The sequence below is a fragment of the Crocuta crocuta genome, unplaced genomic scaffold (assembly GCF_008692635.1).
Source record: "Crocuta crocuta isolate KB4526 unplaced genomic scaffold, BGI_CrCroc_1.0 scaffold176, whole genome shotgun sequence".
NCBI classification, from domain to species: Eukaryota; Metazoa; Chordata; class Mammalia; order Carnivora; family Hyaenidae; genus Crocuta; species Crocuta crocuta.
Window position 1 is genome coordinate 4,361,798 of NW_027531905.1, and position 21,568 is coordinate 4,383,365.

The 21,568-nt window shown below is 37.0% G+C and overlaps 1 protein-coding gene and 1 long non-coding RNA gene across 4 annotated transcripts in view; one reads left to right on the plus strand and one right to left on the minus strand.

Annotated features, from left to right (window-relative positions):
• The window catches only part of CCDC91 (coiled-coil domain containing 91), a 342,402-nt gene extending 341,941 nt beyond the window's left edge, over positions 1-461 (minus strand). For both annotated transcript variants that reach the window (XM_077774523.1, XM_077774522.1), the window contains exon 1: positions 267-461. The gene's annotated coding sequence lies outside the window, so the exon portion shown is untranslated. The remainder of the gene's footprint in view (positions 1-266) is intronic.
• Positions 266-15,970, plus strand: LOC144240222 (uncharacterized). 2 transcript variants are annotated; one of them, XR_013337646.1, is made up of 4 exons: positions 266-325; positions 3,056-3,302; positions 14,245-14,582; positions 15,754-15,970. It is a non-coding gene; the product is annotated as an uncharacterized LOC144240222 (long non-coding RNA). The 2 variants fall into 2 exon arrangements; XR_013337645.1 differs by lacking the exon at positions 15,754-15,970 and having other exon boundaries at positions 14,245-14,861.
• The last annotated feature ends 5,598 nt before the right edge of the window (positions 15,971-21,568 follow it).

The following is a 21,568-nucleotide window of genomic DNA, read 5'->3' on the forward strand; positions in this document are numbered from 1 at the left end:
TCTAAGTCTCCGTCCGGTGGGAGCTTCGGTGACACAACAATCACGTGTACTTGTCCGCAGACGTTCGGAAATACTCGATTCTGGAACGTGCAAGGGCTGAAACCTGCCGGCAGAGCAAGTACCGGTTGGCACTCGCGGCCGAGGCGGCGAGACTCCGTTCCAGCCCGAGGCGGGTCACACCTCCAGCTCCCGGTCCCGGCGACCTCCGNCCGCCTCCCGCGGCCCCGGCCCCCAGACCCAGGCCCGGAAGGCGAGCTTCCATTTACCTGCTCCCCGCTCTGGCTCCCGCCGCCGCCGCCGCCGCGCCGCTCACCCAAACTGCCAGGTGAGCTACCCCAGCCGACGGCCCCGCACGCGCACACCCGGGGCACGACCCCAAACCCGTCGGGGGGACCGCGACCCCAGCACAAGTTGGGATAGCCCACGCACCACCCGGCTTCTAGCACCTCTGCCCCCGGAAGTTGATTTCCTCCAAGGCCCGCCCAGAGCTACGCCTGTCACTCAACGCCAACACGCGCGTCACGTGGCCCGAGCTGAGGGCCCCATCTTCGGAGCCACGCCTCCAATGGCTTGAGTGGTCCATGGAGGGTGGCCTTATGAAGGGGGGTGACGAAGGAACTACCTCTTGTTAATTACAGTTTCTCCTTCCTCTAGACTGACAGACCCAGTTTCCATGCCTAATGTATGCAAATAAACCATCCCCCAAATGATACTCCCATCTGGGAGTCTGTAGGACTGTTCCTGAGGAAAGCCTGCCTGATGTTTTCACCACCTCCAGGCAGGGTTCAATAACAACGAACTTAGCCAAATGCCTGACAGGTAGTAAGTGCTCAAGAAACGGTTGACTGGACAACTGCTCCATTTCATCTCTGCATATCTGAACACTCAAGCACCGGAATGCACCTAAGCCCAGAGCTTCTCCAGGCCATATGAGATAAGCCAAAGAGTCTGCTCAGGAATTATTTTTGTTCATGGCCTCAGCTCCTGATCATGGCAATTTATACATGCCATCTCTATTTCAGAGACACTTTATTTTCAGCTGCCAAGCCACCCACTTTCTTCCTAAGCCTTCAGTCAAGTAATTTCTCCTGAAGAAAAAGAAAAGAGAATGACATAACTGTCAGGGTTTTATTTCAAAGGAAGAGTGCTCATCTAGATTTTTTTGTGTGTGTTCATATCAAAGTGTCAGTAACTGTTAAAGAGAAACGGTCAACTAGCAAGTCACTTGTTGTGATTCTACCATCGTTGACATGGAAAGGATATGAAGAACATTTATTTGGCAGTTCTTTTTTTATTAAATGTCTACTTGGCCTACTGGGCTAAGTTATGACAATCTGAGAATGGACCAGATTCATTCAAGATGTTTGCCTTCAAGGAGTTTATAGTCTAGTGGGAAAGATAGACAAGTAAAATCTGGAAACTTTGAGCATAAATCTGGAACATTCACAGTCATCGTATAACAGGCATTCTTTAACATTTTAGATGGTTTTTTTTCCTCATCTTTCCATTGAAAAAATTGACTCAAGCCTTTAATAATCTCTGCTGTGTACTCGCAGTGGAAAATGTCAGCAAGTAATCCTAACAATTCTCCAGTAAGTGGAAGCTCAGGTGGTTCGTGAGGAGTTCCAATATTGAGCTCAAAAGTTACTCTTCTACACCCATTTTTTCTGTCATGTGTTTCTATCATGAACAGATTTCTATGATAGCAAATATGATGCTTTCTTACCCAAATTTCTTTACCTATCTACTAGACCACCAAGTCAAAGACCACTTTTCATTTGTTTATCTGTCAGTCTACTTCTTATTTATCTTTGTATATGCAGCAATATCATAGTATTTAGTGATTAAAAGAAAGGTATTCAATAAATGCTTCTGAAACTGAATATAATTACCTTTATAACATTTTGTGATATCACACCCCTTTCTGCGGGAAACCTCAGATGAGTTTCTGAGAGTTTTCTTTGATATATCTATGTGTTTCTTCTGTCCCACCTATCCAATAGTCAATAATAAACAGACTTAACGATAATAATGGAAACTAATATTTATTGAACATTTGCTATGGGCTGGCATAATTATTCTATGTGACTGTATAAATATTTTGAATTTGTCATAATTTGTCATAACACTAATCCTCCAAAGTAAGGCTATTAATATATTCACTTTTTAGATAAGGATAAAGAGTTACAGAGATTAATTGAACCAACTGGCAGAGCAGGATCCAAAGCCAGGTCTGCCCAGTGAAAGGATTTGTTTATTCACTACAACACACTGCCTCTGCTTTTCACATCATTTGTTTATCAGTGAATCCCAATTTCACCACCTCCGTGAAGTCTTTCTCCCCTTCACACAGTAATTTGTGCTTTTTCTTTTTTATTAAGTATAAACTCAGTTGTTTTTAATATACTCACAGAATTTTACAACCATCACCACAATCAACTTTAGAATATATTTATCACCTCAAAAAGAAACCTTGTACCCTTTGTCAGTCACTCCCAATTCCTCCAGTTCCCTACCCCTTAGGCCTAGACAAGCACTAAACCACTTTATACCTTTTTAGATTTGCCTATTCTGGACATTTCATATGAACGTGATCATGCAATATGTAGTCTTTTGTGACTGGGTTCCTTCACTTCACATCATGTTTTCATAGTTCATTTAACCATGCGTCAGTTGGTGGACATTTAAGTGGTTTCCACTTTGGGGCTATTATGAATAATGCTCCTACGAACGTTCATATACAAGTTTTTTGTCAACATAACGTTTTCATGGATATATATACCCAGGAGTAGAATTGCTGAGCCATTGCTAATTCTGTTTAACCTTTTGAGAAACTGCCAGACTGTTTTCCATAGTGAAAAACATTTTACATTCTCACTAGCAATGTGTGAAGTTCCGATTTCTCCATAGTGCTTCTTCTTCTCTCCTCCAGAACTTAAGTGTATTAGAATGTATGGCTCTGTTACTTTAGGACTTATGACTCTATTACTTTTCAGGGTACTTTTCATAAGCCATCTTGTATTATTATTTACCTTTGTTATGTATATATCTACAGGCCCATGACCCTAATTGATTGTGACCTTTTGAGATGAGAAACATGGTTCCTGCCCTCAAGAGGATGAAATTTGGAGAAAAATGTAGACAATCATATCAAATAGTGTGAGGACAAACCCTGAAATCAAGTTTATTGTTAAAATATGGAGGAGGAGCACCTCATTCAACCTGCGTTATAAAGGAAGTACTTCTCAAAAAATGTAAAGATCAAGATGAGTCTTGAAGAACCAGTATCGGAATTGGCCAAGGTAAGAAGAGACAAAGATGTTCCACACAAAGGCACATGTATCTCTATATGTATCTCCTTGCCTGTCAACTATAGAGGTAAGTATAGTGTGTAGGTAGGTTTAGTGGAGACAAAGGTGTGAATGTGACAGGAGAAATGGGAACTGTAGATGGATCAAGAGGGATGGAGAATTTTACAAACTGCTATGGAGTTTGAAATCTATCCTGTAGGCAATGGAAAATGAATGGATTGGTTAAGTGGGGTTGGGGAGAATTACTTTAGCAGCAGTGCGCAGGATGGATTATTAGATTGGGAACAGGTTTTTCTCTGGACAAACAGGGAAAGAAGACTGAGAGAACAACTAGAATGAGGAATTGTGGAAGCCTGAGTTGAGGTGGTAGCCATGAAATTGGCAAAAAGGATTTGAAAGGCATGTGGGCAGCAAAATCATAGGAAAGAACAGAAGATGTATTCCAGGTTTCTGGTGCTATTCAAAGAGGTAGGGGATTCAGGAGGAAGGTGCTCACTTGCTGATAAAAATAATGAAACACCACAACTTGGGACCGTTGCAGTGTCTGTGCAGTGGAGGTCACCCACAGAAATGAGATGGATGCCCACCTGAAATCTGGCTCATATTTCAAGACTTCTAATGCCAGGATGCCTGGTGGCTCAGTCAGTTAAGCGTCTGACTTCAGCTCAGGTCATGATCACGGGGTCCGTGAGTTCGAGCCCCGCTTCAGGCTCGGTGCTGACAGCTCAGAGCCTGGAGCCTGATTCGGATTCTGTGTCTCCCTCTCTCTCTGCCTCTCACCTGCTCATGCTCTGTCTCTCAGAAATGAATAAACATTTTTTTAAAGTTTAAAAAAAAGACTTCTGATGCCACACATGCACCAAGAGGGGGTAAGAAGGTTTATTAGACACATAATGAGACTTTTTTAGGAAAAGCAGGGTAGGCTTCCCAAACAAATCCAAAATGGCTGCAAGAAGGGTGGAAGGAAGTTGGAAGAGCAACTGGTCTTTAGGGGTTTTATGGTGGCCAGGGTGTGGTGCTAGGGTGAAAATTCCTACATAGGGGCCAGGCTTGTGTGGCTTGAAATTTCTCACTGGCACCAAAGACAGGAGCTCCCAGGCTTCCTCATCAGCCTGCCCAGACATAGGGCAAGAGGGAACAGATGAAGGCTTGGAAGTTGTCCACCTTCAAACACCAAATAATGGAGTCAGAGTCTTTACTACATGGGTTTAGAGGTCAGTTTTGTTTTGTTTACTCCAACAAGAAAATAATGTAATTGTTATATCTTTATACGCTTTGAAAATGATCGTAGTGGACACTTGCCTTCTCAAAATCTATTCCACCCTTCCCATACTGTGCAGCACACACCTGAGAAATTTGGGTGGAATTAACCTCACCTTTATCCCAAAGTGAATCTAATCAGGATAACCCTGACCTATGATGTTCCCTTAGCCACACATGGTTTGGGATTGAGCACCAGTCATAGGACTTTTGCCTCAAAATTGTGTAATATGGCTTCCTTTCTCCCTCTTGATGTGAATGAGAAAACGTATGTTCCTTGTTGCCGAAGGCAGTCATCTTGTGACCAAGAAAATGAAAAAGAAATGGAGCTGAAACCCTGATCAAATAAACAAAGATCTATAACATTGTATATAAGCAAAAGGATGTAAAGTACAAACTGTGAAATTTTTAAATAAGCACTTTTCTGGCCCCTTTTTCTCCCTATACTAGATTGTTCCATTATGTGAGCCTTCAAATCAAATCAGCATGGAGTCTGATCGTTTTTGCTACTATCTTCAGTATTGAATACTGAATAGTATAGTGGATGTTGGTTAAGTCAGTTTGAATTTGTTACTATTATACTTTCCCTCAAAATACTTTCCTGTACACAATGTGATATAAATGTGCACATATGTGTTACTTACTTTATCCTCTAATGGTTGTCAGTTGCCATAATCTAGAGTTTGCACTTTAGATGTATTTAGCTGGCATTTAATCAGAAAGACTGCATTCCAAACATAGCAACAATAAATGCTTCTGCTATCATTATCTTCCATTAACACCTGAGGCTTTGCTAATCAATGGATATTATAAACAGGTTTTCATAAGTGAAATTATGGGTTTCTCTTAGCATAACGGAAGTTATAAATTGACTCTCATTATGAACCACTGGTGTTCGTGATACGTAGATTGAATAAAATATTTCAGAGACCGTCTCTACCTTGCATGACCAAGGTTATAAGAAGCTAGCAAGCTCTGTAGTCTACACTTTTAGTAACAGCACCCTTCAGATTCTCAAACAAAAAATCTCCAAAATCCTAATAATCTTCAGTATTCCAAGGGATGGAATAGTTTAATTTCTGCTTAACTAAAGGAAGAATCATGCTCATTTTGGAGGTGACTGGAGACATCATGATTATTATGGAGACAGGGAATGAATTATTTGTGCCCTTCCCTCCCCAGTGCAGATTCATTTTTTAGAATATCCCCAATGCAGATGGCATTAAACTGAGACCTCAGTATGGTCCGTTAAAACTAAATTTAGACTGTCAGAATGTGACGTGCTACTACTAAAGAGGAATTCCAAGATATAAAAACTTGGACTACACATGGCTCTGGCCATAGTTATTTGCTTACAGAAGTAACAAGAAGCAACTAGTTAAAAAAAACTAATATTAACAGGAAGTTATATCATTAAATAAACCTCAAACCTGACTGATAATAACTTGTGACTATTTAATCTTTTAAAAAAATTTTTAATGTTTATTTCTTTTCAAGACAGAGAGAGACAGAGCGCAAGCCAGGGAGGGGCAGAGAGAAAGGGAGACCCAGAATCCGAAACAGGCTCCAGGCTCTGAGTTGTCAGCACAGAATCCAACGCGGGGCTTGAACCCATGAACCGTGAAATCATGACCTGAGCCGAAGTCGGACACCCAACTGACTGAGTCACCCAAGTGCCCCGTAATCTTAAACCTCAGACTTCTACATGCAACCTAATAGGAAATAAGCTGCCAAAATAGTGTAATCTCTTTAAAAAAGCATCTCCCCCCAGTGACCATCTCAGATGGGGCCATAAAGAACACCAGAAGCAAAACAGTACCTTGCCAAGAACCCATACCACTGCCCTCCAGGAGTCCTAACTACTACTGTCTACAGATTATGACAAAGATCAGTGACTACTATGTAATGTTTCCAGATACACTCTGTTTAACTGGGAGTTTTCATTGCAATGACTTTCTCCTTTCTCTTCAATTGCACTTTGCATTTGTTGGGAGTAGGGAACTTGTCACTGGTTGCTAGAGCATAAGGAGCTCCAGATTACGCTAAAACACTTTGCAGAGACAGAAAGAAGGTGCTCACTAATTACAGTGCTGGGTGAGCAATAGGGTACACTACAGTGGATGTGGTAGTTATTATCCAAACATGCATTTCACTCTTCCCCCATTGTGTAGTATTCAGATATATTGGCTGAGATTAACCCTAACTTTTTCCAAGGTTAGTCCTAAGTGGTGTAAGCCAGAAGTTACTCCCAAACCCCTTGCCACAGTGAATGGGGCAGGCACACCCAGTCCTAAGTCAATCATGGCATTACCCTAACCATAAGAATTGCTTCAAGGATCATCCAAGCACAAAACTCAGGACTATTTTTCAGTGGTTGTTGGAAGGATCTTTCTGTCTTCCTGAGAATCTAAGTGAAAAAGCATGTAATTCCTATGCTTGTAATAGTCATCTTATGACCATAAAAGAAACCAGTCTGAGGATAAAATAGATACAGATTATAGAACTAAGCTGATATAATTCAGAGAAAGGGAGCTGAAGCTTCGATCAAATCAGTTCTAAAGCTTCTCTCACCTCTATAGGACTTTTCATTTACCTAAACAATTTTCATTTATTATTTAATCCAGTTTGAATTAAGTTTTCTGTTACTTTCAATCTCAAGAGTTTTAACTGGTAGAAAGATTTTGTATTTCTATCTTTATATTAAGTATCAGAAAATGAATTGTCATTTTCTTAAAATGGGAAAGAGCTTTATCCTCCTTCTTCCCTTTCCCTTTGTCTGTGTTCATCCCAGAGTGAGATTGAAAATGACGTACTGTCCCTGAGCAGTTCTTTAAGATTCATATGATACTCAGCTTTCACATTAAACCAGTGGAAATTATTTCAAATATGTATTTATAACAGTATATATAAAATATGGAAAGAGTAAACTGTGAAGGTCTTCAATCAGGCCCCTCCTCTAAACAGGTCTCCTGTGAATTATGTGCAGCATCTAACCCACTTATGAAATCTCCATTATATAGGAGATACGTGATCCCTAACTTACACTCATTTGCAAATTGCCACTAGCCACTATTTTGTTGCACAGCTTGGCTTGATTTTTAACTGGGCAAAAATCACTACCTTAATGTCTAAAAAGCTTTTGCACAGTGAAGGAAACCATTAACAAAAAGAAAAGGAAACCTACTGAATGGAAGAAGATATTTGCAAATAATATATCCAATAAGGGTTTAATGTCCAAAATATATGAAGACCTTATACAACTCAATGCCAATATATATGATTAACAAGTGAGCAAAGGACCTGAGTAGACATTTTTTTCAAAGATATGCAGATAGCTGAACAGACTCATGAAAAAATGGTCAACGTCACCAATCATCAGGGAAATTTGCAAATCAAAACTACAATGAAATATTGCCTCACACCTATCAGAATGGCTAGTATCAAAAAGACAAGAAATAGCAAGTGTTGGTGAAGATATGGAGAAAAGGAACCTTTGTGCACTGTTGATGGGAATGTAAATTGGTGCAGCCACTGTGGAAAACGGTATAGAGGTTCCTCAAAGAGTTAAAGATAGAAGTACCACTGTAATGTAGCAATTCTACTTTGGAGTATTTATCTGAAAAAAAATGGGAACACTAATTGGAAAAGATACCTGCAGTTCCATTTTGTTTTAGCATTGTTTATAGCAGCCAAGATGTGGAAGCAACCTAAGTGTCCATCAATATCAGTAGATGAATGAATAAAGAAGATGTGGTACACATATACAAAGGAATATTACTCAGTATAAAAAAAGAATGAGATCTTGCCATTCGCAACAACATGGATGGACTTAGAAGGCATTATGCTAAATGAAGGTAGAGAAAGACAAATCTATGATTTCACAGTTATGGAATCTTAAAAAAAAAAAAAGAGCAGGAACAGATTCATAAAGCCAGAGAACAAATTGGTGGTTGCCAGGGGGCTGGGGGCTAGGGGGCTGGACCAAATAGGTGAAGGAGATAAAGAGATACAAAATTCCAGTTTTAAAATAAGTCACAGGGATTTAAAGTACAGTATAGGGAATATAGTCAATAAAAATATAACAACTTTGTATGGTGACAGATGGTAACTAGACTTGTTCTGATTATTTTGTAATGTAGATGAATGTTAAATCACTATGTTGTACCCCTGAAACTAGGATAAAATTCTATGTCAACTATATGTCAATAAAAAATATGAACTGCTTCTATTATTATCTCAGTGCCTGATACACAAAAGAAGCCATCATTCCATCCATGTAATCCTTATAATACATTAAAAAAATTTTATGTGATCAGTTGCCTTTAACTATGATCTCCAAATAATAACTGAGAGATCAAGTACATGAATGAAGCACATTCACTCTACTTCCTTTACTCTTCACTATGTCCTTAAAAAGAACGCATCAGTGGAATGAAACTTTCTAAAAACATTAAAAATCAATGCTGGAATATTTTTTATATTTTGGATTAATTCTAACACCCAAATTATTCACATAATTCCCAATGTTTAAAGGTCACATCTCTGGCTGTTAAACACTACTTTTTATGACGATATTGAAAAATCAAAAAGTGAGTTAGGTTTTGCATCTATATTAAACCATCATATTGCTTCTTTAGAAGTTACTCTACCACTTTTGCAGATGGAGCAAGTAATACTCTGGGCAGAAAGCCATGTGAGAGCTGCTACAATAAAGATAAATTGAATTTAAATTAAACTTTTTCAAAAGTTTTGGTGCACCACAAAATTAACACATCATGAGAAAACTCTGAAGTTTGAAAAGTGGAGTTTGAAAGAACATGGTCAAATCCCACTCAGCATTCTCCCCACTCAGCATTCTCTGAGTATTGATCACTCTTTTAATTTGACCAGAGAAAGGCAAGTATTACATATGAACAGTGGAAGACCCTTCCATTTATATCTCTTTCTTTAAGTCGTGGACATTAAATAATTCTAATGATAAAGAGAATCCTGTGTCCTTATTCCAAACTTTAACCAAGCATAGGAAAAAAAAAAAAAAAGCATCCCAACATCTGAAATTTGTCCCTATTGGAGACCAACTCTGCCCGCACGTTTCTTACATTGTTCATACAGGAGTAACTGGCAATAATTGAAGTTATAAATAAATGAAAGGCTAGTCAATTTTTCCTTTGATAATAGTTTTCTAAGTTCAAAAGCATAGTTATAAGGATATAAAATTTTAAGAATATTAAGCCACAGGGTATATCAAACCTGCAGTGTGTAAATCTGCTTTTGGCAGTAAGCCACAAGCCCACTGCTTTTTGGGGAAAAAAGTGAATTCACTAACAGCCAAGGTATTGTTTTGCCTGTTATTCATATTATAATTTTTTGTATTATTTTAATACATTTATCAGAATCTTTGCTTAAGACGTGTCTTAAACCCCAACATAATTATGATAATTTGCCTAGTTTTTCTACCAAAAATTATGGCATAACGAATGTTAACAATGCCTTCAAATAACAATACCTAAAGATTAAGTAACAATAAAATTAGCTTTTACCTAACCGAAGTTATTTTTTTAGTAAAATTAGGTTTATGAGATACCGCAAAAATTTAGAATTTTAGGAAAATAGTTGATAGACAGGCTCCTGAGTAAAATATAGATTATATGAGTCCTGTTACGAAGAGTATGAACAATGGTATGCTCTGTTTTTCAGTAAAATGCTATGAATCCTTTATGCTACGTGATTATTGCATAGACATGTCCCCCAAGTTTATAATAACATGAAGATTTATTGTTAACAATCTGTAGTGACATGAATATGCTTTACATTCACTACATGTAAGTATAAGGTAGATAGATAGCTTCTAGCTATATGTATTCACTAAAATATACATGCATTTGAGACTACCAGTCACTGTCTATAGAAGTTCACTTCCCCATCAACCTCAACAAAATTATTCTCTGTGGATTCTCTGACTTTTCAGACCATTCTTGTGGTCTTCATTCCAATTCATAGGGTCTTCCTCCTTCACCTTCCACTTCAAGTAGCTGTTCTGCAAGTTTTCATCCTTTGTTTTCACTCAGATTTAGCCATTCTCTGTGGTTAATTTTTTCTACTTTCCACCGACTTCATCTCCTTAATACAAATGATTCTGGAATACACTGGCATCTTCTGTATAAAATCTTCTCACTCAGCCTGTATTAATACATCCTACATGTCTACAAAACTCATGCATATTATCCACCTTTGATCCCATGAAAGTTTTTTGTTTGTTTGTTTGTTTGTTTTTAGGGATACACTTTACAATTGCCTATGAGATATGCACCTAGATAGGCAAATTACATGTTCCACAACAAACTCATTATCCATCCTCCACAAAACCTTTGTATTCAACCTCACTTAATTGCTTTTATGCATTCTGCATTAGTTAGAACACTAGTTTCAGCAATTTTAACAAAGGCTGGAAAATAGTAATGACTTAAACGAGAGAAGTCTTGATTTCTATTCCACATGCAAACATAAGCCTAGTAATCTAGGGCTGGTATGGTGACTCCATAGAGAGCCAACACCCCCTCCTCACATCTTGTTGCTCTCCCATTTTGTTTTTTTTTGTTTTGTGTTTTTTTTAAAATATTTTTATTATTATTTATTTCTAGGAGAGAGAGAGAGACAGCGTGANTGTTTTGTGTTTTTTTTTTAATATTTTTATTATTATTTATTTCTAGGAGAGAGAGAGAGACAGCACGAGCAGGGGAGGGTCGGAGAGAGGGGGGGACACAGACGCTGAAATAGGCTCCCGGCTCTGAGCTGGCAGTCAGCACAGAGCCCGACGCGGGGCTCGAACCCACGGACTGTGAGATCGTGACCTAAGCGAAAGTCAGACACTTAACCGACTAAGCCACCCAGGCGCCCCAACTCCCATTTTGAACACATGGGTTTCTTTGCATGCTCCAGCTCCTGCTCTCTTGTCTGCATTCTAACTGGCAGAAAAAGGGAAAGGAGAGGACGTGAAGGTAATACTTCCTCTTTTTAAGTAGAGGGCACAAAAGACACACATTTCACTTCCATTTGCACCCCATTGACCAGAACTTTGCCATATAACCATTCTTAGCTACAGAGGAAGCTGGAAAATGTTTTTTTGTTTTTGTTTTTTTTCAGCTGGGCAGCTTTTGTGTTTTGCTAAAACTCAGAGACTCTATTACAATAGAGGAAGGGGATAATGTATTCTGGAGAACAGCCATCAACTCCTCTCACATCCAGTACTGTAAAAAAAACCTTCGGGGAGCCTGAGTGGCTCAGTTGGTTAAGCCTCTGACTTTAGTTCAGGTCATGATCTCACAATTTGTGGGTTCGAGCCCAGCATTGGGCTCTGTGCTGACAGCTTGGAGCCTGGAGCCTGCTTCAGATTCTGTGTCTCCCTCTCTCTCTGTCCCTCCCCTCCACACACACTGTCTCTCTCAAAAATAAATAAACATCAAAAAATTAAGAAACCCTTTGACCTTCCTTCCTCTTCTTCCTTACTGCTACTGCTTTGTTAACATGTATTTATTCTTCCCATCTGAATGCACACTGGATGGTTTCTGATGCTGTAATCTGGATGAGATGGAAGAGAATGCACTCACAAATCAGTGGCTATGTACTATGTACCTGAGGCTGTATTAATTCACTCTAATAACGTGGATTAACTCTAACAAAGAAAACCACCTCTAGCACCATCACTAGCTGTGATCAAGGATGCTACTTGATTGAGCTAGAGATAGCCTGGGGTCAACTTCCAGGTGCCATCCAGTTTTGCAGGAGCCAATCAAGTGAATCAAAATAGAGACACGATGGGCCCACCACCCATGCATCGTTAACAACTTTTTCTGTAAAGGCCCAGATAGTTAATATTCCAGGCTTCGCAGGCCATGCAGTTTCTGTTGCAACCAGTGAACCCACTGTAAGCCAAACCTTGGACAGAACTCCATTTTTCAAACTGCCTTTCATACGCTTCTATTCTAACTGGGGACCCTTGATGATGTGTTAAGGCTTTAATTTTGCTATGCTCCTCATACTGCTCTAAAAAAATAAAGTTTATTAATTTTTTAATTGCAAATCCTATACGAGGAAAAGGTGTCAACATCATAAATACACTAATAATCAAAGGCATTTTTAAATAAGCCTTTTAAATTCTATGACCCTGGTGGTTGTCTTTCACTCTTTAGTTGGTATCCATTAAAATTAGTTATAAGAAAAAGCAAAAGAAGAACTTTATATAATAAGTTACAATATTGTGCTGATTCACATACAATGCTATCAGTTTCTCTATTTGATTTATGAATATTTACTTTATTCTAGAAGGCTTTACTACAATGCAAAATACAGGATATATCCTGTTTGATTAAATGGTTACTAGACAGAGTTGGTAGTTATTTAATCAAAGCCTGAGTAACATCATTTCTGTGGTGAAAAGCAAACTTTGTTTATACCATTTCTCCTCACGGTAACTTTTCAGTTACATAACATACAACAGTACAAAGACCTGGCTTAAATACTTCTTAACATATATGATTAATACTTAAAGTTTTAAAATAATTATTCACCAGTGTATGATATCATTGGACACATAGAATTCTGAGGGTAAACGAGCTTACATGCTATTTTATTTAAACTTCTCTCTGAATTCAGGAATCCCTTCACCCACATTTAAGCAACAATTCAGCAGAAACCAGCATAAAACCTCCCACAGAATGTTTTTTTTTACTTGAAAGTAAAATAAATTAACAAAAAGTAAGAACTAGTTTACTTAATTTGCATGTAAACAGACTCAGAAAATTAAAAGATTGAGAGTCAAGAAAGGATTTTAGTTCTAATGTAATTTAAACTTTCAACTACATAATAAAGAACATAAGGAAAAATTAAGCTTTCATTTTAGAAGCTTAAAATGGGCTTCTAAAGCAAGGTCAGTTTCTTGGAGTTTGAAGAGTCAAAAGTGTTATTAAAGGAGACTTTTCTTTCTTAAACAAGATTAGCATGCCATCAAGCAACAAGATGGCATTTATTCCATGTTTCTGCAAGTCTTTTTATTCCTTCTTCAGAAAGGCAATTTCCACTCCTTTTAAGATTACCCATTACTGGCATCATTCATACAGAATGTAGTTCCCCAAAGTTGAGAATAATAGGATGAGAAAATAACAAACATCATTGCCTACAAACAGCAAATACACTTGACTGCAGAAACCAATGAAACACCTCATTGGTCACTGGGTTATTCGTATCCTTCTTAGAAGGTGAGTTTTGAGCAGTTCCATGTTTGTTCTGAAACTTTTAATTACCCCTTTAGTCATCGATAGTATTTGGTCAGGTGGTACTGAATAAATGAATAATATCACCCAGCAATATGGCAGTACTAATATGGTCAAAAGCCAGATATACTTGCTGTCCTTCCAAGTCAAATAGTACTTCTAATGCCGTCAAGTTGGTGATTTGGTTTCTGGCCATCTCTTTAAGAATGAAAAAGCTCTATATTTTTATAGATAAAATAGAATGTACAAGAATTTAGCATGGCAATCACTAAAAGTCCATTTCCCTTACAAACTGAGGAGAAAAAATTTTCCCATTGTTTTCCTGCAATGCTAGGGGATATTTGAAGATGCAGGAAAATGTGGTGGAAGTAATAGTAATTTTTTTTTTTTAATTCTTGGTTTAGTAAGACTCATTACAAGTATTCTGGATCCATTTTTGGCTAAGCGAAGAGGAAAGTTTTACCAGCTGATGGCCGTTTGATGACCTACATGGAAAGAACTGGTAGACTCAGGAGAGCACAATTGAGAGAAGTGATCACATCACAAAATGTGACATCATTCTTTGGCACCAGCTGGCATCCTGGACATGGAGAGTGAGTTACACTCTCAACCCTGAGTTTTCCCCTCCAGACTACCCTTGCGGCTCACCAGAGGGCAGTGTGCAGTAATCGGCCCTACAGCTTCCTGCATTGGATGTCTCCTCTGGAACAGACAATGGCAAATCATCAGAACCAGAAATCAGGCAAGATAATAGATTATGGAAGCTGTTTTGTTAGATTTGTTGTATCTATTCCCCCGTGTAGAATTCTCAACATTGAGAAATTAATCAGTCACTACATGAGAGAGACATAAGGTAATGAGCTTTTAGTAAATCCTGTTACAGTTTCAAATTTATGACAATAGTCTTGGGATTATGAAACTCAGTTCCCCTCTTTAGACTTACACATGCATAATACTATTCAAAGGTGAATAAATTTCCTTTCTTCACACGTCTCACATCTGAATTCTCACGAGTTTTCAATCTTACACACACAGTGAATAATTCACTGAACACTTTACTGAACAATTGGAGTGTGGGATATAACAAGATAAAGCACCTATAAAGGAACTTGAAATCTGTCAAGGGACTAAAGTGTAAATGAAAACTTAGATATATGATCAGAATTATACAAAGTGGGAGATGCATATAAAGTACTATGAAAATTCAGAGGATGGGGACATGAAGGCTTTCTGAAGCGTTCACAATCTGAGCTGAATGTTGCAGCTGAGGCAAAATTCTTAGACATATTGAATGTGATAAAAGCACATCCTAGATAAAGAAAACATTTATGGATGGCAGGTTAAAGGATCTAAGAACTTAAAAGAATGTAAAAGGTAGTTGTAGAAATAATGCTAGAAAACTCTATTGTTTCTATTGTGAACAGGTCCGTGAGAGTATTGAATACCTGAATGAGATGCTCCCCAAACGGAGCTGATAATGGGAAGTTGTAGGAGAAGAACATTAGCATTTGCTAATGCTAATACTAAGAAAACTGATCTTACAGTATGGTGCGGGATGGATTAGATAATTAAGAATCCGAAGGTAGAGGGTTGAGTTAGAAGGCTATTTCAATAATCCTGCATACTTTGAGATTGAAAATAAAGCAAATAGCGGTTCTGTAAAGGTAAAATTGGTATGAGTAAAACCTAAGTAGATGTGGGTGGGGGTAAAGAGAAAAATAACTCAAAACATAGTTTGAGATTTTGAGCTGTGAGGGAGAATGATGACTTCATTCATTGAAATATAGGACACAGGAGAAGCAGCCTTAGGAAATAAATTGATATATTAACCAAAAATCTTGAACAGAATATCCTAGTTAAAATTTATATGAAGCTAAACACTCGCTTTTCTTTGTTCTTTTAAATTAACTCAGATAAGTTTGGAGGACCCATTACTCTTGAAATCTTCTAAAAGTCTACTCGAACAACAAATGTTTTGGAAATTTTAAATGTGAAATTTTAAGAGGAGTGTATTGAGCACTCAGGGTTAACAAACTTAAATTACATCATGTTAAATGGGGCAAACTTCAAAGTGTTCTCCTCCCACTGAGGAAAATAAGGTTCGTTACACTTTATTGTTGCTAAAAATTTAAGAATACTGTAATTTCACCAAATGGTGAATTTGTGCTTAATAAAAAGGAAAGAATTGCAACCTTTTGCTGATGCAACCATATTCTGTGTATTTTTTTCTTTCTAATAGGAAACTATGATACAACATTTAAAGGAATTGATAACAATCTGTTGAAGAAACAAAAAAACCCTAAATATGACTTCCTTTAATATTTTTAAATGTTTTTTTATGTATTAACTGAAAAAGCCTATGGTAGAGTCTCATTTGCCCAAATACATTGTAATGCTTTTGCCCAACTCAGCTGACAGTTACAAAACCCAGAAACCAAGCTGTGAAAGAAACTTTTCCAGTTGAAGCATCTGCTTTTGTTGCAGATTTTTCAATCATATAGGAAGTTTTGTAGTTGCCTTGATTTCATTTGTTAGTTTTTCTGCTCAAATTAAATAAATGACATCATAAATGGCATGGACTTGTTTCTTAGCCACCAAAAAAAAAATTCTAGTAGTAAAATTTTCCACATTTGAGTTCTATATTCCTATCTTTCATTCTTGACCCTTGAAACAATTGCTAATCAAATAAGCTCTTATCCATACTTGGACCCTGCAGCTTTAAAATTTTTTCCGTGTCAACCACAACGAAGTCTTTTATATGTTCATTACGTCCTCTCAACCCTGCTCTTATGCATATATAATTTAAAACAAAAATAAGCCTTTTATCGTGTTGGAATATTGTATATGATATTGTTTGTGTATGTCTTGTCCAATTAGAACTGCAAGGCATTATGCTGTTCTTAACACCACTTTGCTTAGTCACCTCCATGTGCTAAGTTACTATAGGAAGCCCTACTGAATTCAATACCATCAGGACTTCAGGTGAACATTTTAGAAATTGACACCATCACATTTTGTTATGATTGCCCCTTTTGTTGTTGTTACGCCCCCCAACTGGAATGTAAACCATATGAGGAGAAGGATGACATCTAGTTTAAGAAGCACACTGAGCACACTGACTTGTTAGAAAACAAAGAGAGAGCGGAATATTCAGCTAGTCCCATGTGGGACTAGTCGGAAAAATGGCAACATTGGCTTGTATTCTGCTAAAGGGGAAAAAAGGGAGGTGCCAAGAAATGAGATTATAGTTGTTATCCAAGGATCAGAAAGCATAAGAGAATGAAACATCTCTGGTCTTCCCTTTTATAGATATCTCTCCAACATATCTTTAGTTACATATGTACCTAATTAATTAATTATGATGACATACACATAAAATTTATTATCTTAACCATTTTTAAGTGTACAGTTTAGTGGTAATACATACATTCACATTGTTACGAAACCATCATCATTCATCTCTAGAACTCTTTTCATCTTGCAAAACTGAAACTTTGTACCAATTACACAATAAATCTCCATTCCCTCCTCCCTCCAGAACCTAGAAATTACCATTTTCTGTCTTCTGGGTGAATTTGAGCACTCCAGGTAACTCATAGAAGTGGCATAAAGTATTTGTTTCTTTGTAAGCGGCTTATTTCACTTAACATAATGTTCTCAAGGTTTATCCATGTTTTAGCATGTGTCAAAATTTCCTCTCTTTTTTAAGGCTGAATCCTAGTCTACTGAATGCATATATCACATTTTGTTTATCAGTTTCTCTGTCACTGGACACTTAGGTTGTTTCCACCATCTGGCTATTATAAGTAATGGTGCTATGAACATGGATATACAAATATCTCTTCAAGAAAGTGCTTACCATTCTTTTAGGTATAGATCCAGAAGTAGAATGGCTGGATCATATAGGAATTCTATTTTTAGTTTTTTGAGGGAGCACCATCTATTTACTATAGTTACTGCACCACTTTACCTTCTCACTGAGCAAAGTGTCCCAATTCCTCCACATCTTCACAAACACTTGTTATTTTGGGGGTTTTGATAGTAGCTACCCTAATCAGTGTGCAGTACTATCTTGTGTGGATTTGATTTGTATTTCCCTAATGTTTGGTGATGTTGAGCAACTCTTCATGTGTTTGTTCCCCATTTGTATAGCTTCTTTAGAGAAATATCTATTCCAGTCTTTTGCCTATTGTTATACTGGGTTCTTTGTGGGATTTTTGTTGTTGGGCTGTAGTCCTTTATAGATTCTAAATAACCCCTGTGAGATATATAATCTGCAAATATTTTCTCCTATTCCCTTTTCACTCTATTGATCATGTCCTTTAATGCACAGTATACTATGTAGTATGCACACTATTTTATGTAGTCCAATTTATCTACTTTTTGTTGTTGTTGTTGCCTGTGTTTTAGGGTCATAGCCACGAAATCGTTGACTCATCCAATGTCGTAAATACCTTCTCCTATGTTTTCTTCTAAGGGCTTTATAGTTTCAACTCTTTATGTGCTGGTTTTTGGTCCATTTTGATTCATTTTTGTATATGACGTAACTTCATTCTTTTCATGTGTGTCTTGCCAGTTATCCCAATACCGTTTGTTGAAAAGACTGTCGTTACCCCACTTAATGGTCTTGGTAACTTTGTGAAACATCATTTGGCTGTATGTGCAAAAGTTTAGTTTTGAACTCTTTATTCTATTCTATTTGTTTATATATCTCCTTTTATGCCAATACTACTCTCTTTTAAATACCATGGCTTTGTAGTAAGTTTTAAAATCAGGAGGCAATGAGACATTCGATTTTGTTCTTCCTTTTGAAGATTGTTTTTGTTATTCAAGCTCACTTGATATTCCATTTGAATTTTAGGATTTTTTTGTAATTCTTCAAAATAAATCGTTGGGATTTTGATAAGATCTTGATTGGGTCAGTAGGTCACTTTGGGTAGTATGGACATTTTAACGATATTAAGTCTTTCAATTTCAAATATATCTTTAAGACCGAGAACATGAACCGTTTCAAAAAAGTCCATTTATTTGGATGAAAGAACTGTAAACGATACATTCTAGGCACCCAAATGTCAAACACCAAGCAGTTGACGAGGGAGTAAGGATTGGAGTTATCAGTTAAAAAATTGAAACACAACCAGTAGAGTTTACAAATCTGGTGGAGAGACAACAACAACAAAAAATTAAATACAGCTTTGTTATTATTAAATTCCTATATATACTAGGTTTTATTTATACATTTTAATTCTATTTTTATAGATCTATGTCTATGGTGACATGGCACTATATTACATTTTTAATTATTGTAATTTTATAATTTGGTTTAATGCTCATTGGGCCAGTTATCCATGCATTGTTCTTTTCTCATAAATAGTTTAATTAGTCTTGCTCATTATTTTCTCAAGAAAGTTTCATGAAATTTTTATCAAATTAAAAAAATTCTGATGAGAATCTTTAATCATATTAGATATATGAGTTAATTTGAAGGTACTTGATATCTTCATAATATTGAATCTTCAACATCGAAGAATGAGGTACACCTTTCTACTTATTCAAGATTTATCTAAGAAACGTTTTATTAATTCCTTTATGTACTCCCTACCTATTGTTAAATTTGATCTATTATATATAATATATATCATATAGGTTTGATTAAGCATTGGATTTTGAATTTTATCAAGTATAATTTGTGTATTCTATCAATCAGGGATCAACCAGGGACACAGAAGGCCCTCCATGGAACCCAGGTGCCAAGAGTTTAATATAGGAATTAGAGGTTTACGCAACTCTTAGGAAAACATGAGAAACAAAGGTCAGGGAGTTCAAAAGTAAAGATGTCAGTTTGTAACACCACAGCTGGTGGTTCTCAAGGTTTCTTGAGAAAGCCAGTGTAAATCTCATGTGTGCTCCTTTGTTAGTGTGCAACTGCCTCCAGAGAATAATGGCCTTTCCTTCTCATGCCCAATAAATCTCATGTCAGGGCTTCTTATTGGCAAATTCTGACCATCTGTGGTTTCTCCTCTGCACTAAAAGGTAGAAAAGTAATGCCAAGTGAACACCTATCTAGTCCAATGTAAGAAGACCAACATTATTGCAATGAACATATATTTTCTTTTAATGTGATAAAATTATATTAATGTGCTTCCTAGTATTAAGCCATATTTGAAAAAAAAAAAAAACCCTACCTCATTTTGGTGTATTTTGTAAATACTGTCAGCTTTAAAATGATTTTAGTTGGGTTTTTTTGTATTATATTTATGAAAGATTTATGTAGTTATATTATCTTTTTTGATTTTGCTACCAAGATTATATTTGCATTATAAAATGAATTGAGAAGATTTCTACCTTTTCCTGTATTCTGAAAGAATTTATACTTATCACATGGGAATTAACTATTGCTTGATAATTAGAAATAACTCACAAAAACTTCTGGGCCGGATACCTTTATTACCCATTTCCCCCTACCCCCGTCCCATCCCCAATTTCATGAAGTAAATACTGATTTATGCTCTTTTTCTCAATTTAACAAATATTATAATAGAAAATAATAAACTTCCCAAAGCTGAAGAAACATGTACATTTGTAATGGGAATAGTTCAATAACTGAATCAGGCTAAATTAATTAAAAGATACTAATACCTAGACACATTAGGATAAATATTTTCAATTTCAAAGACAAAAGAAAATATTCTACAACACAGCAGCCCTTTAACACAGATTGCCTGGGATTGACTGTAACACTGAAGAAAAAAACAATGTATCCTACTTTAGAGAGAACCTTATATTACCCAAAAGGCCTAAACTCAAATTGTCCTAAACATATGAAGTCAACAGAAAGACATCTCAAAAATGTAAGGGCTCAGAAAGTATACCATCTAAATATTCTTAATGAAAACGTTTTTTAAAGATGTCCCTGTCCAATGGGAAATGCATAAAAATAAACAATGAAAAGGAGAAGAAATTGAACTTTAAATTTTTTTTAAGGTTTTTATTTATTTTTAGGAGAGAGAGAGAGACAGCGTGAGCAGGGGAGGGTCAGAGAGAGAGGGAATCACAGACTGAAACAGGCTCCAGGCTCTGAGCTGGCAGCCAGCACAGAGCCCGACGTGGGGCCGGAACCCACGACCTGCGAGATCATGACCTAAACGAAAGTCGGACGCTTAACCGACTAAGCCACCCAGGCGCCCCGAAATTGAACTTTAAAAAACCGCATCAATGGCAGTTCAACACTGAGTTAAATTTAAATATTTGTTGGAATTATTGATGCAAACCTAGTGCAAATGTCAAAACATTCTTAAGCAATGTCTCATAAAGGGGTGTGAAGGTGGTTCAGTTGGCTAAGCATCTGACTTCAGCTCAGTTCATGATAACATGGTTCCATGACTGTGAGTTCAAGCCCTGGGTCAGGCTTTGTGCTGACAGCTGGGAGCTAGGAGCCCGCTTCTAAGTCTGTGTCTCCCTCTCTCTCTGCCTGTCCCTGCTCATGCTCTGTCTCTCTCTCTCAAAAATAAATAAACATTGAAAAAAGATGTCGAATGCAAAATATTTTCTAAGATTAAGGGCAATCATTAATGGGATTTAAAATAGCCTAGCGAAGGTTTTTTAAAAAATGGTTTGTAATAGTTGTATGAGCTTGGATATGAAGCAATTTGTTTTTGTAGTCATTATTGGTAAAATAATAAATTTAACGATTTCATAGGACATTTTGGTAACACATTCTAGAACTTT